The sequence below is a fragment of the Acinonyx jubatus genome, chromosome X (genome assembly GCF_027475565.1).
Source record: "Acinonyx jubatus isolate Ajub_Pintada_27869175 chromosome X, VMU_Ajub_asm_v1.0, whole genome shotgun sequence".
Lineage (NCBI taxonomy): Eukaryota > Metazoa > Chordata > Mammalia > Carnivora > Felidae > Acinonyx > Acinonyx jubatus.
In genome coordinates, this window is record NC_069389.1 from 44,484,512 (window position 1) to 44,490,369 (window position 5,858).

Consider the following 5,858-nt stretch of genomic DNA (forward strand, 5'->3'; position numbering starts at 1 on the left):
TAAAGCTATGCTTCCCTCAGTGAAGAGTTAGCTCTGATAAGAGTTACCCACAAGGACCTTGAGGGCTATTTAAGTCTATGTTGGGATGGATGTGTGTAATCTATTGTTAATAAGCATGAGAAGGAAGTCATCCTGAATATTTCCAGGGAGGACAACAGCATATCATTCCAAGCAACAACAGAATGCAACCCTCCTGGATCAATGCTCCTTCATAAGACCAACTGTCATACTTTTTCATCATGGAAGTGTTTTATCAATTTATTTGTACCGTTCAACATCATTTTTTCAAAAATTAATTTCTGCTAATAAAAAACATCAAATGTTAAAGCACTCACAACCACAGGCTCAACCAGCTAGGAAGAATCTTGATTATGTCTTTCTCCAGATCTGGACATTAATCTTACTTGCCCACTCATATTTCACACTGAGAATAGAATCTTGTTATTTTTCTTTTTTGTGAAAAGCTGTATATTTATACACACACACAAATTGGGAAAGATAAAAAAGTGTTCACAGTGGTTATCACTAGGTGGTGGGATTATTAGTGTTTCTGATTCTCTTCCTTTTGCTTATTACAGTGTCTAACTTTTCCAGATAAATCACATTTCTTTTGTCATATGAGAATTACTTTTTAAATGTTTATTTATTTTTGAGAAAGAGAGAGAGAGTACCAGTGCACACAAAAGCACAAACGCCTGTGTGCAAGAGGGGGAGGGGCAGAGAAAGAGGGAGACAGAGGATCTGGAGCTATGTGGGGCTGGAACCCACAAACTGTGAGATCATGACCTGAGCCAAAGTCAGATGCTTAACCGACTGAGCCACCCAGGCACCTTGAGAGTTGCTTTTAATTAAAACAAAAATTCTTTTCATTAAGTCTGACATTTTTTTTTTCCTGCAGGAGCTAGTGAGAGAAAATAAGAGTTCTGGTTTGAATGGTGCTTAAACAAAATAGTTCACAATTAAACAGATAACAACAAGCCAGGCTAGAGAAAGGATGTCTTAGTTCTTTGCTCCCCCTGCATGATAGTGTAGCCTGAAGTATGATTAAGTCAATCTTTCCAAACCTTGATCTCTCTATCTTTAAAAAATGAACATACTTGGTGGTGCCTGGCTGGCTCAGTCAATAGAGCACACGACTCTTGATCTCTGGGTTGTGAGTTCAAGCCCCACTTTGGGTGTGGAGCATACTTTAAAAAATATTTTAAAAATATAAAAATTTAAAAAAGGGAATATATTTGTATTGGTTCCAGTTCCCTAACAAACATAATTTACCAGCATGGGTCCAACACTGAGAACACTCCAGCAGAGAGACTCTTCAGGAGACCAGTACACTGTTCAAACACCTGCGTGAAAGAAACCTCCAATTAACTTTGGCACCACAGACATGCCAAGATAAAGCTTTTCACTAGAAGCTTAAGTAAATAAAACCTTCCTTTTGTGCATCTTGTATTTAATTCAGAATTAAACAGTTTCTTACTAAGTAGTACTTGAAAAACATATCATTTAGAAACCCAAAATATTGCCTGTAATTTGTCAAAAGAAATATTTTTAAGTTTTATTCTACCAGAAAGTTGTGGCCTTGATAAAAATAAAAATTTGTAGAGCTGAGAAAGTTCATTATTTCTGGCATCCTTTGTAAATTCCACAATTTACATTTAGGTTTCTTTCCTCAGTATCTATTCTGGGAAGACAAACAAACAAACAAAGGAATGGGAAAGGACCAGAAAGTTCCTTTTTTTAATGAGATGCAAAAAAGGGAGTGGGATTGGCTTAATTCCACATTACCAAATTAAAGTTTACTGTCAGTTTGTTAGTTGGCAAAACTAACATCAATTTATACACACCACAGTACTTTAAAAGATAGCAGTTTAACTCTTCTGACAGTTATTCTGTCTCAGAAAGCAAATAACCTACAAACTGGATTACACTGGTTTGTAAGCATCACCACAACTTTTTTTGGAAACATGATCATGTTGCAGAAAGGCACATCACAAATGCAACCAAAACCTTTTCTACAGATCAGAAAATGAAATGTATTTTGGACATATTCATTGGGCATCAAGTATTAGGGAAAGAGCCGGTTCCAATATGTTGACATTCTGCTCTGCCTTCACGCTGGATAGTGTGGCCAGGTGTGCCACGTCCTTCACTCTGGGGAGAAGCATAACCAAGGCAGAAGCAGTCAAACGCGATGTCAAAAGCCTAAGGGTGGCTGCCTGTACCCTCGCTGCTACACCCCCCCCATGAGCACCCCAGGAAGTTCTCACCTGGTGGGCAGCCAGAGCTCCAGGCTTCTCAGAACAATTGCTGGCCCCTGACTCCTCTTCTCCCAGTACTTGTCTCAACCACTGGTTTTGCTGGTCTCCTGCTTAAAGGAGAACTGTAGCAGGATTCTCGCACAGCAAGTTGTGACACGGAGGCTATTTTTTCTAAGAAGCAACTTTTTGTCGGCACTGCTCAGTTGGGTTCCTATCCAAAATACTGAGCCCCAAACGCCACATGGTGTAGTTTTTTATATATATTTTTTGTGTCCCACATATGGTAACACACAAACATGCAGTCTGATTAAATGGTCTCATATTACAAGGTCCTGAGGGGTGTTGTCCTATATAGCCAGGTTGCCTTGAGGTTTTTGTTGTTGTTTTTCCTTAGGAAGAGGACCCTACCACATTCCCCCCTTTGATGCTCAGACCCCTCTATTGAGGGTCAAAGAGCATTATCTTGGTTTGGAGGTTTATATAGGCTGTCCTTCCACATATTTAGTATAGTTCACCTGGGTCCCACCATTTGATAGTTGCGTTGACATTGTCCCAGGTCTCTCAGGGATGAGAAAAGTTAGACAAAGGGTAGGGATCTGGCTCAAGGTGATCTGGGGTCCCCCACCATTGGGTTTTCCAGGTAGTTGAGTTATAAAATTTTTGGCCTAGGCATATTAAATTTTTAACAGAGATGACGATGAACTTTTTTTCCCACTAGGAAGACAGTTTTTCCCAATAATTGAGCTTTTGAGAAACCAAACCCCGGTAGTAGGACTGGAGTATTTTGTTTTACTATAAGGCTTGTGGGGATCTAATTTTTTAGTCTTTTATGGCCATTGTTTTCCTATGTTGGCACCAACGAAGTATCCTATCCACAAAAGGAAGGTGAGCATTAACAGAAACCTCTCACCACATTTCCAGCTGGCCAGGGCGACCTCAGCCAATCCTATGACAAAGAGTAGAGCAAGAATCACAATAGTGACAAGGCGTGACAGTGCATCACAGTAAAGAAACATAGAAAATAAGGACAAGTCTTTTGTTTCATCAGACAATCAATTCCTCAAGCTTTTGCTGTGTGTAGATTAGCCAGCTTCCAGAGTGACTAAAGCAGGGCTGCAGTCTCCTGGAGCCTCTGGAGTTGCAGATTACTTCTTCCAAATGGTCAGTTTGCATAGCATTGACGGATCAGGAATGCACTCCCAGCTTCAAGATGCCAGCTTCACTCTGCTGTAGTGAATCCAGGGACCTAGGGACTGCTACTTTTACTGCAGTAGGGATGGACAAAATGACAGTGAACAGGCCCCTCCAGAGGGGTTTTAGGGGTTGGACATTTTACTCTTTTATCCATATTGTATCTCCTGGTTTAAAGGGGTAAGCGTTTGTGGTCAGATTAACAGGTAATCGCTCCCTGACCCCGTGGTGTAAGGTGGTTAGGGTAGAGCCAAGGGCCTGCGTCTGTTGTCTTAGGGTTAGGTTTTCTATCTCATTTAGATTCCCCCCTTATGCCCTTGATAATGGAGGGAGGGTTCCCATAAAGCATTTCATAAGGGGAGAACCCCATCTGCTTCTTTAGCCTCCCACTTGCAGCTGCAGTCTGCCTCCCTGAAGGTCCCTTATTTCTCCATGCCTAATGTCAACCCTTTCCCTATTTATTTCTCCCATGGAATAGGGCCTGTAACTGCTGTTAGAGAACAGGGTCGATGATCATTCTGTCTTTTTTAAGCTGATAAGGGACGGTGTAGGGGTACGGCAGTTAGAGTCTACCCAAGGGTCAGTCGAGTGGCCCACAGTATAGTTTTATAGGAAGGCTGGCAGGCATGAGGCAGCATAAACATTAGCAGACACAAAGAGTAAAACATAAAGATTATACTGACCAACAAGATGACATCTTAAGATAATCTCCCCAGTTTTCAAACCTGTCAAATAATCTAGGAGAGACCCTGGCTTTGTAAACAACATATGTCAGGGAATCGCTCATAACCCAGGTGATGGAGGAGCAGGAGCAGTAAGTAATTAATGGTAGCTCTATTTCCAAGAGTTTGGTCCTAACTTAATTAAAAAAATTTTTTTAAGTATCTAATGCTTGTGAGGTGTTATTTAGAGTTTTGCTGTGTATAAGCATACAGTTTGTTTTATTTTGAGGTGTAAAATTTTTTTAAGAGCCAAAAGTTCTACTAGAGAAAGAGTCCAGGCAGCCATTTACCAAATTTGTAAAGTTTTAGGTAAGCCAAACCTCGGTATTATTTTATAAAGCAGAGTTTTTATTACTTTTTGTGCTTTCTCTGTCTTGTAGGGGAAGGCCTTTACCCAATTAGTAAAAATATTAACCCATAAAAATAGATGTTGGAATCTTTTTGACCTTGGCATATGAGTGAAACATAATTGTTAGTCTTTTCTGGATAGCCTCCAGTTCGTTGATTGCCTGGGAGAGCAAGTTTGTGGTTGAAAGGATTGTTTCTAAGACATACTTCACAGGCTGATACTACTTGCAGAACTGTCCTTGACAAATGTTTTTTTCCAGTAAACATTTTTTGGGCCATTTAAGAAGTTTTGTTCCTCCGTAAATGAAAGGTCTGATGCTATGTTTTAATGATCTTTTACCTCTGTGTGCTTGGTAATAGTAATTGCCCTGCTCTGTTTGTAACCATTTTAAGGGCTGGAGACAGTGTCTAGAAGTCAGACCCCAGTTTATTTATTTATTTTTTTGGAGGAGGGGGAATAGAGTAGGTGGGATTGAGTCTCCTTTAATAATTGATACAGCAGGCAAACTATTTTCCTGAACCCTAGCATCTATAGCCTATAATATCTAGTAATTTTCAAAAACTCACATAATTGTTTATCTGTCCTGGAGTTAGTAGCACCATAGTCTCTAGTTAGTTATACTCCTTTCTAGCAAGGGAGTTAGACTCTCTGGCATTATCAGGAAAGAATGAGAAAAAATTAGGTTTCCCCATATATGTCCCAGGGGCTGAAAGAAGCATTTAGTTAGAAGTTTTCTGGAGATGCCTCTAATCATCATGATGTGTTTGGATAGTTGGCCTGGAGTGGAAAGGAGGACAGAAAAGGTAGCTCTGGTGTCAAGAAGGAAACAAACCAGTTTTCCTTCTATATTTAGAGTTACCCAGGGTCCTGGGCTTTTGATAAACAGTTGGTTTAGGGGAGCTACGATGAAGATACCCAGGCCCTGGGTTAGTCCCTTCCAGAGACACTGGTTATCTGAGCCCTCACAGATAGAGGTCCCTGAGGGCATTCAGATCTCCAGTGACTGTCTCCACACAAGGGGCATGGCTTATAGGGTTTTTATTTTGGTTGTCCCCTCTGAGGACATTCTCATTTTAGTGCTCTGAATGGCCATATAAATGACACTTGGTGCCAGGACCTCGGGAAGTCCAGTCTTACATGGTACATAAGGCCACAACTAAGGCCTCAGATTTTTTTTTAAGTCTCCTTTCCTGTTTTGTTTGTAATATACCCAATTAGCAGCGTGTAAGAATTCCTCCAGGGTCCCTTTAAGGCCAACAGCCAATTTTTGCATTTTCTCTGAATATCTAGGGCTGATTGAGTGGCAAATTTGTCCTTTAAAATTATCTCAGCCTTAGG